This window comes from Crotalus tigris, unplaced genomic scaffold, assembly GCF_016545835.1.
Source record: "Crotalus tigris isolate CLP2741 ecotype Arizona unplaced genomic scaffold, ASM1654583v1 scf7180000019068.10715455, whole genome shotgun sequence".
Lineage (NCBI taxonomy): Eukaryota > Metazoa > Chordata > Lepidosauria > Squamata > Viperidae > Crotalus > Crotalus tigris.
The window spans coordinates 6,851,189-6,864,712 of NW_024097358.1; the positions used below are offsets into that span (position 1 = coordinate 6,851,189).

Genomic DNA, 13,524 nt, shown 5'->3' on the forward strand with positions numbered 1-13,524 from the left:
TTAATTGTTCAAAATAGTTTTATGATTCATGCAAGAACACTAAAATCAAGTATTTGCCAGCCTTGCAAGTATTCTGTAATATTTGTTTACTGAAATACTTTCAGCAATACATTGGTGCCAATAATGTTATCAATTCCTAATCCAAGATAATAGCTATATTATACCAGTTTAGCGCCTTTCTATGAAATTTATTTTCACTGAGATGATGAATGATAGCATAAAAGTCAATGGTGCTCAGGGTTAACATAGAGGATTGACTTTTGAGGGAGGTATGATGAAATGAAGATAGGATGAGAGATTGACCACATGGGCCAGATAGGTGCTCCTCACAAAAAGACTGTAGGACAGTGGTTTTCCACAAGTTTGAGCACCAAGAGAAAAAGGGATCAACTGTCCTGCTTGAAACTGGTCTTAAAGGACATCAAGATTGCATACCTTACTTTCTATTTACTTTCAGAAAATGCCTATTAACCATTTTAAAACTATTAGAGACCTTCTAATATGTTTCAAATGACAGATTTGAAAATTTAATCAGGTGAGTTTATCTTCAACTCTGAGCAAAAGAAAATTTTATTATAAACTTAAAAATTTAAATAATCTCAAATAAATAGCAAAAATGCTAAAGAACTTTTTGATTTTAGAAAGTTATAAATGGACTAAGATCCAGATAAATTTGAAATATTGAAAGTTTTACAACAATACCTTGGACTTAATTATAAAGAACAATCAGATTTTTGTGGGAAACAGATCAGTTTTGGTTTTTGGACAACAGAAGAAAGATAAGTAATTTCATGATTTTAAAACCCGAGGGGGTAAAGATTTTAGGAAAGAAAAAAATGCAAGCTTATAAATGCAAATCATTGTTAACAATGAAAATAGTGAAGGAGACTTTGAAAGAATGGAAATTAGTAGCCTCAATTTGAATAGTTATGTCTATTTCTATAAACAGACTATGTCCAAAAGATGATATTGAAGAAATGACATAAGTGTCAATTTTCATCTGACAAGATACAAATTTACAACTCATAGGTCAAGAGAATGACTTGGAAAAGGATGTTTCACTGAATCTAATAAGAAAGTGGGTGATATGTTAACATTCAAAGGTGAAATACAAATGGTAAACCAAAAAAGTGACCTGGACTATTTTTTCCTTTTGATTTTACAAAAAAATGTTTGTTAAAAACCTGAATTCTGTGCAATGAGACAAAGACAAAATGAACAGAAATCATGTTTGAATGAACTAAAGATTAAGGCTGTTAGAATTTAAAAAAAGGAATATAAAATTGGTTTATTTGATTAAAGTTAAAACAAAATATGCTTTTACTCCTGGTAAGACTTTATGGAAATTCTACTAACATCAGGACTGAAAAGATGCAAATTCATAAAATGCTTTCTGGATTATAGATCTGAGATAGGATGAAAAGATAATTGTAACATCAGAAGTGGTGAGGAGTCACAAAATTTGTTTACACTTATGATGAAGCTTGGAAATAACTTTTTATATTTTTCTTTTCCGTTTGTTATAGTCTTACTTTTTCTTTTCTGTTTTCTTTTTCTTTGCACCTTTTTCTTTCTTTAAATTTGGCCTGTATTAAATGTTACTGTTATAATAAAAAATTAATAAAATTATATAAAAAAGAGAAATCAAGACATCAATAACCAATAACTGATAATTTCAAGATTATGTAAATAAACACTGTAATGAAACATGGGGAAGTAAAAAGCACCAGCAATGAGCATTCAATTGTTCAAAGTTATTCTGATGTTCAGGTAATATGTTTATCTAGCTACTTTGTGTTGTGATTCTGAGACTTTAGGTGAATTTGAACCTAGCAGTCAAGCTAAGATGTTTGAAGGTTTACTGCTGAATCCTGGTCCAGAGAGCCTAACATTTGGAAAGAAGAGGCGTTGTCTTACCTGAACGTCTTTTCTCAGCATGACGATGGAGAATCCACAATATTAATCAAGGCAGCACCAGATTTTTTTATTAAGGTTTTTCACATAACCCCTCATATTACACAATGCTGGGGGAGGCAAGCAAGTCTTTCACTTGGTGAGATAATGAGCATCTGCAACTGAAAGCACCCACGGTGGTTCAAAATATAACTATTAAGTTAATAAAAATGCATATTTTCCAAGAATGAAAAACAACAAGAAAAAAAAGTAGACAACTTTAGTTTAATCCTGAGGTGGTATACTCCATACAGAGCTTAGCTGTGCTTAATAAATGGTATTAAATGAGCTACCTCAACGAATTTTATATTACAGGTTAATAATAACGCTTTAGAGGATAATATCATATGAAAACTAATTATGCAACCATTTATAGACCACAAATACAAAACTGCGGACATTTTTTGTAGCAAGAAAAATCTATAACTTCTTAATTTGTAAATTAATACAGGGCTTTACATGCATTCTTAACAGCCAGCTGATATAAACTGGGAATTGAGAATAAATAGCTTGCCAAAGATTACAAACTACCACCCACTCATTTGCAAGTGGCATAAAGATCACTTGAGTAAAGCCACCCTCAAGAACTTTACAGTCTATCTCAATCACCAAATATCAAGTTCATGTCACACCTCCAGTGGTTGCTGTCTCAATCAGCAAGGCAACCTTACAAATATAGGACATCCACAGACAATCAGTCGTAATCACTATACAATTGGTTTGGGACTTGTTTATTTTACTTTGCTTTACATTTATAACTAGGGGAACAAGAGTGGTTTAATAACAAAAGATCTAGCTCATTAACTTCCCAGAAACACCATGACTAGATATCATATCCATTCAAGCAACTGGAAAGCACAGCAACTGTAAAAAAGTTTGTTCTCACCTAGTCTTTAGGAGGAACAGAACCACACGTATAGTATCTAGAATTAACTAAGAAGCTGATTCCTATAGCTTTACAACTTAAAAATATGATTAGTTTTAGCTAATTTTATTATTTCAAATGCATCATCAGGGTGAATGTGAACCTGAGCTCTGAAAATTGAGACAAGAAATTCAATCTAATATAGTCAAATTTATCAATTAAATAATGGCAGCCAATGTATTAAGAAATCCATTCATTCTCCTCCAATATTAAAATAAACTAAAGCAGTCTCTGAACACCAATAACAACACACATCACATAGAGAACAATGACTTGTGGCAAAGCATTATTACTCATAGCCATAAATTAATCTAATAAGGGGCTAGGACAGGAGTTCTCAAACTTTTTCAGAGCAGAGAAGCTGTTAATGAAAAAAAAAAACAGAACTTTTGAACAAAATATAAAGCTCCAGTGATAGAAAATAATAAGTCATGGGTGTCATAATAAATTCCCAAATCATATTTATATTATGTAGCAAAAGGCTGGTACAAATGCTAACTATGTCCTTTAACATTATCAAGATTTCATCAGGATCAAAGTACTGCATCTCATTCAGTCCACCATTCCAGCAATGAAAAAAAAAGTTACTAAAAACCAAAACTTCATCTAAAAATAATGAGAGTTTAATAAATACATTTTGCAGAACAAAAAGCTTAAGAATTTTCATTACTATATCTGACATTATCTCCATCAACATAAGCAGTGAAAGAATTATAGTACTCAACAGAAGGAAAAATGCATTAATTCCCCAATCTGTTTTAGGCACTTAATACCAAGCAATAACATGCAAACCCAAGTTTTTTTTAAACCTGAATACTGAACAGAATAGTAGCTATATTAACCGTTCCCTGACTTTACATCCTATACTGGTGTTACACTGAGATACCAAATAGATAAGATTGAGAAGGATTCACAATTTCTGACTCATCTATGTAAATTCCAGTTTTTACATGCGAAGTAGATGTTTACATTCAGGATCAAGATGTGGGCAGCAGCAACATTAAGAATTCTGTATTTACCAGTAATTTGAGCAGAAAGAGTGAGACAACAGTAACACAGCAATATAGCTGAAAATGTGTGAAAAAGGGATCACTTTAGAATGGTTTGTCTGCCTCCCTCCGCATCTTCCTTTACTCCAATGAGTTTAAATCAGGGCATCCCACAAACGTCTTTTTCAATTATAAGCTCTATTAATGTCCATACTAACTATCCTAATAGAGATCAAGAGCTAAACAAGGTAAAAATTAAAGATGAAAAAATGCACCACACAGCACATAAGCAAATCTGCAAAACCTTATTAATAAATGAAAAAAATTATACTGTTATACCAAAATCATCCCAATTTTTTAGTATGGAGAATATTAATAATTAATTTGAATGGCAGACCTCAATGATGTTTCTTGCAAATCTGTAAGACTTTTCTGAGTCATTTATTTACAGTACTTATTTACTTAAAGGTTTCTACTTCCTATTTCCCCAACTATGAAGTATGTGGGCTGAGACATAGTGATTGGCTCAAAGATACCTAGTCAGCTTCCACGGCTAAAAGTGGACTAGAATCTGTGTCTTGCTCTGATTAAAACCTTAACCATCACAACATACTGGTTTGCACATAGACTGATTAGCAATAACTTTTGTTAGATTTATTTGAGGCACAAAATTACCTACATCTTTTTTTAAATCCCCCATGGCTCAACTAAGTGTAAACACTAGATTTTACAGCACTTTTTGAATTTTGAAATGCTTACTTGCAAGGCTGCTATATAGGAAGCAATGGGAAAACATGCGGAAACTGAGCCTTCTAAATTGCAACAGAAACTACCTAGAGAATACAGATGATATGAGATAGCCTGATCAAGTGACAGACTCTCAGGAAAAATTCTTACTGGTCTGAACATGCCCATTAGGGCGTCACTGGTGTTTTAAATTGAACCAGGTTTTATATAAAGGGATTTCATTTGATTGGCACCTCTGGTGTGGACTAAAAGAGCTATCACATGAATAATCTGATAATTGGATTAAGTAAATTAATCATGCTCTTGAGTTCTATACAAAATGAACAGTACAGCACTGTCTAAGAGTCTACCATTAGACATTTCCACCAATCTACTCTTCAGCATTTCAAGGCCTGTAGTCCAGTCAAGTGCATATGGTCCACTTCCAGCTATAATTTTCTTCCCCACCCCAGTCAACCTAAGACAGTGGTTCTCAACCTTTTTAATGCCATGACCTCCATCCGGTCGTAAGTCGAGGACTAAACCAGTCGTAAGTCGAGGACTAAACCGGTCATAAGTTGAGGACTACCCAACCAGTCATAAATCAAGGACTTTCCCTGCCCGGGAGCGCCGCGCATGCGTGGTGCCGCCCCCTGCGCCGGCCGAGGCGTAGCTGGCAAGCGGCAGAGACGAAGCAGGCCGACCACCGGCTGGGCCACCAACTGGCCCAGCCCAGAAAAGGGGAAAAAAATGGCAGACAGCTTTGCTTGGCAACCCCTGTGAAATGGTCGATTGACCCCAAATGGGGTCGCGACCCACAGGTTGAGAACCGCTGACCTAAGAGAACACATTAAAAAAAAATTAGGCACAGGCAATAACTGGTATAGTAGCATTGGTAGCACAACAATTTAGGTTACCAGCTCCTCTAGAGTCAAGGTGCAAATTGAAACCGTTTATATTAGCACAGTAGCACTAAATTAAATGTACAGAGTGGAAAAATTATTTGATCCCCTGCTGATTTTATGTGTGCCCACTGACGAAGAAATGATCAGTCTATAATTTTAATGGTAGGTTTATTTTATTTTAACAAGAGACAGAATAACAACAAAAAAAATCCAGAAAACACATTTCAAAAAAGTTATACATTGTTTTGCATTTTAATGAGTGAAATAAGTATTTGACCCCTTCGCAAAACATGTCTTAGTACTTGATGGCAAAATCTTTGTTGACAATCAGAGGTCAGACGTTTCTTGTAGCTGGCCACCAGATTTGCACACATCTCAGAAGGGATTTTGTTTCACTCCTCTTTGCAGATCCTCTCCAAGGCATTAAGGCAGGCATGTCAAACTCGTGATGTCACATGACATCCCACGATGTATCGGAACTTTTTCCCCATTGCCAGCAATGGGGTTGGTGCGGTTTCGGCATGATGCACCCGGCCTGCGGGCCGCAGGTTGACATGCCTGCATTAAGGTTTTGAAGCTGATGTTTGGCAGCTCGAACCGTCAGCTCCCTCCATAGATTTTCTATGGGATTAAGGTCTGGAGACTGGCTAGGCCATTCCAGGACCTTAATGTGTTTCTTCTTGAGCCACTCCTTTGTTGCCTTGGCTATATGTTTTGGGTCAGTGCCATACTGGAATAACCATGCACAACCCATTTTCAATGCCCTGGCTGAGGGAAGGAGGTTCTCACCCAAAATGTGATGGTACATGGCTCCGTCCATTGTCCCTTTGGTGTGGTGAAGTTGTCCTGTCCCCTTGGCAAAAAACACATCTCCAAAGCATAATGTGTCCTCCTCCATGTTTGACAGCGGGGATGGTGTTCTTAAGGTCATAGCCAGCATTCCTCGTCCTCCAAACACAGCGAGTTGAGTTGATGCCAAAAAGCTTGATTTTGGTCTTATCTGACCACAAGACTTTCACCCAGTTCTCTGAATCATTCAGATGTTCATTGGTAAACTTCAGACAGGCCTGTACATGTGCTTTCTTGATCAGGAGGACCTTGCGGGCGCTGCAGGATTTCAGTCCTTCACGCTGTAGTGTGTTACCAATTGTTTTCTTGGTGACTATGGTTCCAGCTGCCTTGAGATCATTGACAAGATCCTCCCGTTTAGTTCTGGGCTGATTCCTCACCATTCTCATGATCATTGAAACTCCACAAGGTGAGATCTTTCATGGAACCCCAGACCAAGGGAGATTGACAATTATTTTGTATTTCTTCCATTTGTGAATAATTGCACCAATTGTTGCCACTTTCTCACCAAGCTACTTGGCGATAGTCTTGTAGCCCATTCCAACCTTGTGTAAATGTACAATCTTGTCCTTGACATCCTTGGACAGCTCTTTGGTCTTGGCCATGGTGGAAAGTTTGATTGATTGATTGCTTCTGTGAACAGGTGTCTTTCTTACAAATGACAAGATGAGATTAGGAGCATTCCCTTTAAGAGAGTGCTCCTAATCTCAGCTCATTACCTGTATAAAAGACATCTGGGAGCCAGAAATCTGGCTGATTGATAGGAGATCAAATACTTCACTCATTAAAATGCAAATTATTTTATAACTTTTTGAAATGCTTTTTCTGGATTTTTTTGTTGTTATTCTATCTCTGTGTGTTAAAATAAACCTACCATTAAAATTATAGACTGATGATTTCTTTGTCAGTGGGCAAACATACAAAATCAGCAGGGGATCAAATATTTTTTCCCTCACTACAGATTACCAACTGGCTTACCCCATTTTTATAGAAAGGTGTGTGTTTCATAAGACTATTGTTCAGTCATTCAAACCTGACCTGATTTCTAAAAAGGAAGTTAGCATTTTTTGTCTATAAAGCAGTGTTTCTTAACCTTGACAATTTTAAGGCATGTGGACTTCAACTCCCAGAATTCCATAGCCAGCTATAAAGGATTCCAGTATTCTGAAAAAAAAGTAACTATTACAGCATTCACATTAAATTTTCAATCATTAAAAACAATACACCTATTAAACAAGAATTTATATTCTATTCCCCTTATCAACATTTTACATCCCGTGTATTCATATATTTACACAACTGTTTTAAATTTGTTATTTGGCTTTTTAGACTGTAAGCAGGTAGCATTAACATATGTTATGCTTAAAAACTCCTTATACCCATAAAACTAAAAGAGCAAAGTACAAACAATTGGGCCAGAAGCACAGTACCATATATGTTGATTTTCTGATTATAGGAAGATGCACTTACATGCAGTGATATATTCACAAGTGGTATCACAGCCTGTAAAACTACTAAATCGTTTTACTCTGCTTTATGTGTAGATGCAATTTCAGAGAACCACAATCCCACAAGTATGCTTCAAAATACAAACCAAAGGGATTATATGATGAATGTTCCTTCCACAACTCCATTCCAGTAGAAAATCCACTTTAAATAAAAACTACACTCTCATCTAACATGACTTTTGATGTTATAGCACAAATATAACATATCCACCTACATTTAGAAAAATAATAGTTTAATTCTTCCCCTCTGAATTTAATGAGATCAACTTAGTGGTATTACATTGAAATATTGATTCAATTTAGCCCATTTATTCTGATTTTATTAGAGATGCAGACTAGGGGGAATGTGATGCAGATATTATATTCCTAAAGACTAGGAAAAACACATAGATTGAAAGTAATAAAAGCTATAAAATAATTAGTTTTAAATAATACCTGTGCATCAAATCAACTGGCCAAGAAAAAGAATATCACATGTCATGTACCATTATTTTCCTCAATTATCCCCCCTCCCCTTTACACGATGGACTCAATTTCTGGAATTCCAAAATTAGATGGCATTTAGGAAATTTAGTAGTAATAAAAGAATGCAGCAACTTTGAAGTGCTTGCTTCTGTAAAATAAACTTTGTGATATTCTTTTCTAATTTGTACATTAAAAATCATTCAATGAAACGCTAGGACCAAGGAAATGTGCTTTCTTTGTTGTGTTTGTCTTCTAGAATAGTATTCCCCCTCCTCCTCCCCAAGGCCTTTAAAAAGTCACTGAAACCTGGCTGCTCCCTCAGGCTTTGAGCTCTAGTAGCATTGAGTCAGCTGGAAATTTAGCTGGAATTGTACTCAGTGTAATGCTGTTGTCAATCCTGTTGTCAATTTTTATAGCAGTCTCCTGCAGTCTAGCAACATCCAGACATCAGTTCCCGGAGGTCCCAGCCCATATGGCCATGACACTAAGAATTCTGCTAGTTGATGTCTTAGCTATCTTGAAGAAATTATTTAGGACAGACATGTCAAACTCCTGACATCATGTGACGTCGCGCAACATATCAGAGCTTTTTCGCCATTGCTGGCAGTGCGTGTGATTTCCCGATGATGCATCTGGCCCGTGGGCCAGTAGTTTGACACCCCTGATTTAGGAGAAGGCTATGTTGAGCTACAAAGTAATTCAGACATCATTGTTAAATAAACTGTTAAACAAAGAAACGGCACTCCTAACTTGAAAACTTTACTACATTAGCAAATAAGAAAAACTTAAAATACTAGATATTTTGTAATGAATTATTACTCAATATTGCTAAAAATCTGAATATGTTAATTTATTGAATATAAATCAATATTCTTTGTCTGTTCATACTTACTATACATGGATAAATTACACCTATAAATCAACAGAAATGCCACAAGAATACACATCACTGAACAAACTTGTAATGGCTGAAGTATAACAATGTTTCCTGAAGAACTCTTAACTGATTCCATTAATATACTTCCCTCTTTCTTTCATTTGAAAATTTATAAGGCAGCTCCTTTCAATCTAGTGATCTGGACAACTAACAATACAAATGCATAAAACAATATAAACTTGAAAATAAGTTAATATACTTTCTTTAGCTTCACTACAGGGATCTGGATCATACTTGCCTTTCCCAATATGTCCATTATTTATACTGCTTGATTGTTTTTCAGCATGGTCCTCTGGAAATTATGTTATACTGTACAATAGAATAGACAACATATGTGTTTTCACAGATAGCCGCTCACTTAAGTTATCTAAAATTTGCCCAAATAATATATAATTGCCCATTCCTTTTCCCAGATTTTGTCCAATACAGGACAAGTAAAATGAACATTTTAAAAATATAAAATAAAATTTTGAAATTAACAAATTACAGAGGCTTTTATGCAGACTAGTTTATAGTATAACCACAGTAAAACCATATAAGAGAAATGTCAGAACACCTTCAATATCTGATTTGAGTTCTCCATCAATATTCCAAATGGCAGCCTATTCTGAAGACTAAACCAATTCTCAGAGATAGAGGGAACAGAAATTATCCCAGTGTAAAATAATCTGTATCAATAATAAGAACATAATCAAGAATAACATAAAGGTGTTAAACAGTTACTTAATTCATGTACCATGCATGCTAAATCATTCCTTCCTTCCTTCCTTCCTTCCTTCCTTCCTTCCTTCCTTCCTTCCTTCCTTCCTTCCTTCCTTCTTACCTACCTACCTACCTACCTACCTACCTATCCAGAGAGGGAGAAAATGATTTTTCATCAGAATGTTTCCAAGTGGAGACCAGATAGTCATTTTTAAGAATGCTTTAATTTCGATTCCTGCACAGGGCAAGGAGTTGGACAATTCTCTAGATCATTATTTCAGCTCTATTATTCTATAAATATATTATTACACCAGATTTGGTACCATGATCAAATTAGACAGAAATCAAAGATTATTTTGCAACAGGATGTTAGAAGCATAGAAGCTGCAATCAAAATCCAACTAAAATATTTAATGAGGACATTTCTTCTACAATAACTTAGATATAACAAAGTTCACCCCTGACAAGTATCTGTACAATATAACTCTAGGAAAAACAGCTCAAAGAAATTCTCTAGTCTTTACTATTGAACTTTATTTCAGAATAGTAGCTGACTAGTACTGGTATGGAAATAGCATACAATTAAGTACTCAAAACTGCAAAGTAATTTGAAAAATATAGGTATAATATAACTAAAATGCAATATGACTGTGTTAGAGAAATAAATTATACTAATCTGAAATATGGTACAGCCCAAGAGTAAAAGCCTCTATCCAAAGCTTCTCTGTAGTGTATTTCTGAAAACTGGCTTTAGCCCAAATCAAAACCCATTATTTTAGCCCTGTAGACTAATTTAGATCCTCAAGAAGCAAGTATTCCAAAGTAGATGCAAGCAGAAGAAAACACTCTATGAAAGTCATAAGCTATCATTCTGTTCACTTAGGAAGTATTTTTTTCAGGAGCTGTTTTAATGCATCTCCAGTCCCCTTAATTACAGGTACTTCTACATGACAAGTTGTTTCATACCCTTAACACTTAGGTGTGCTGGGAATTTAAAGAACACCATTTAATGAACAAATACCACAGCCAGCAAGCACTGATAACTTTCAATTTAGCTCCACCTCCACAAGTTTGAATGCCCAATTTCTTAAGGCACCTAATGTTCTGGACTGATTACACACACCTTTGAAAAGGGGCCACACCTACAATATGTCTATTGTGTAACAAATGAGGAAGATGAGCATAAGACCTGGGAAATACCTTGATTGTAAAGAAAGCAAAAATGATTAGATCAGAAATTGATGGTAACTGAATTATGGTTAGTACTGAAGATTCCAAGGATACCTAATATATAGAGAAAAATATATTTGGTGTTCAAAAATAACCAAATATAGATGAAGCTCCACTTTATCTTTTACACACACACACCCATCCATTTAATGTCTGCATGATAACTCCTCCCACCTTTAAAATAAGGGAAGAAAAACCACAGCTGTATCACAAATATTGCAGTTCTTTTTGCCTCAATTTCAACAGAAAAGCAAACCATCCCTAGGTAAACTTTCCAGAAATCTTCTGCGAAGGATATACTTCACTTGAAACAATTTGCCAACCTCACACAACCACCCCACCTGGTGATGATTTAGCACACACTGATTGCTTCTTCATTCACTTCTATTATCAGCAGCCCATTACCTGTAACTTGACACTCCCTCTGCCCGTCTCTCTCATAAGCACCCAGGCAGGGTTAAGCCTGTTTTGCCCGTCAAGCTTTCCAGATGAGGTGCATTTCTCAACCCAGGGCTCGGAAAATTTCAAATCCCCTAATGAACAACTTCACCATTGGGAGACCTGAAATAACAGATCAAGGACGTATCGTCATGGAGAAAATCTATCTGTAGGGTCGTAAGGCGTCGAAAATAACTTGACGGTATACAATCAATCAATGACGCACGCATAAGAACTGCAATCATTTTGCGCACCTTTACCCTATCTGCCAAATCGCTGTTCTTTTGATTAACGCTTTTACTAGTTCACAAGCTAGTAAACCAAAGGTTTACAGGAATCTTTTCACCCCACACCAAGAAAAATGTCTAATTTCAGTCCCCAGGAAACCTTTGCCCATCTCACCGGACTCAAGGAGACTTCACATTAATATCTGGTGCTTCTATGACAAATGTCTACCTGCATCCTTTAAGCAGTACCTCTTGATTACACACGTCCCGCTTAACTGCGCTGCTCCCTCTCCTGCGTCTTTTTCGCCCTTCTCACGCCACCCTTTTCTAACGCCACCACGCCTCGCCCCCTCCGCAGCCCATGACCCCTGACTTTCAGGTCAAATGTCAAACTTCCATCAAACATCATCGTTCTCCTTTCTCCCCAGATAATGTCCCCCTGAAAGGCCTCATCTCTCCTGGTCTCCCAGAAGCCCACTTCACATTTCAGCGACTCCTCGCTTACCCACGACGCGCACTCCCCCTTCTCGGATCCGGAGCCTCCAATCCGGAAACAGACGAATGTCCGCCCGGCGGCCATACAAAATGGCGATGCGGCACACGCCTCCGGTCAATGCGCATGCGCATGATATCCCCACTCTCTTCCGGTTTGGGTTGTGGAAAACGGAAAAACGTCGGGCTAAGCGGTAACCATGATAAGGAGGTCATGGCTGAATGGGAGGGGCTGCGGAAAGAGCTTCGCTAAATCACATTGACGCGTCCAGTGTTATTTATTCTGTGGGTTTTCAATCAATCAGAAAAGGGCTTGGAGGTTTTATAGTCCAGCCTCCTGCTCAGACAGGAGTCCCTATATCGGGTTTTTTGTCACTGTTTTTATCTCCGTATCACCAGAGGAAAAAGAAACAACAGGCGTAAAAAGTGTTCTCTAAATTTTGCAGGGTGCTTAATTTATACACTTATCCCTCTAAAATTAAGTAGATGGGTTCATAAAATTCATGCAAAATCACATAAATAAACCAGCGTTTCTCGTGCTGGCTGGGGAATTCTGGGAAGTGAAGTTCACACATCTCAAAGTTGTCAACTTTGCACAGTCGTTCTTTTCGTTAAGTTCAGGTAGGTGAGTTGGAGTTACCACAAATGATACAATCTGTGTTAAAATTGTAGAGAGGATTTAGGATTGTTGGACTGGGACTTATGGCAACTTTGCAATTTATTTTTCTAGTCAAATAAATAAGGCAGGTCTTCCTTTTTCAACAAGCCAATAGTTAAATTCAAAGTGATACTATCAGCTATAGAGCTATTATACTAGCTAGTGTTTCAGGCAACAGCTTAAATATTGTTAAAGCTTTTGTTTGATCTGTCTGGCTATTATGGCATGTGAATGGTTTTATTTAAGATACCTCTTATTTTCCTGCAAACAGCTCTGAACTCCTCTGAAAAGGTGTGGTACAGAAATAATAAAATTGAACCACAGTGAATATTCCACCATCCATTTGATATATTCATTTTATTTATTTAGTGTATGGACTAGCAATATATATTAACATTTCATCTATTAAAACGCAATAAAATATAAATGTTAAAAAGTATGGAACACTTTTTAAACTGCAGCAAAGACAATTCTATCCATATTACTTTTATCACCTGCTGCTATGGAGCTAGCACTCAAG

The 13,524-nt window shown here is 36.4% G+C and overlaps 1 protein-coding gene across 7 annotated transcripts in view; it reads right to left on the reverse strand.

The window, feature by feature from the left end:
* WIPF2 (WAS/WASL interacting protein family member 2) overlaps positions 1–12,464 on the reverse strand; it is a 40,793-nt gene extending 28,329 nt beyond the window's left edge. Inside the window, exons 1-3 of one of the 7 annotated variants that reach the window (XM_039359317.1) lie at positions 12,360–12,464; positions 11,595–11,750; positions 9,496–9,566 (exon numbers count right to left, since the gene is read on the reverse strand). The gene's annotated coding sequence lies outside the window, so the exon portion shown is untranslated. Of the gene's footprint in view, positions 1–9,495; positions 9,567–11,594; positions 11,751–12,083; positions 12,236–12,359 lie in introns of those variants that run through there. The other 6 variants (XM_039359312.1, XM_039359313.1, XM_039359314.1 and 3 more) reach the window with 6 other exon arrangements.
* Positions 12,465–13,524: the final 1,060 nt, after the last annotated feature.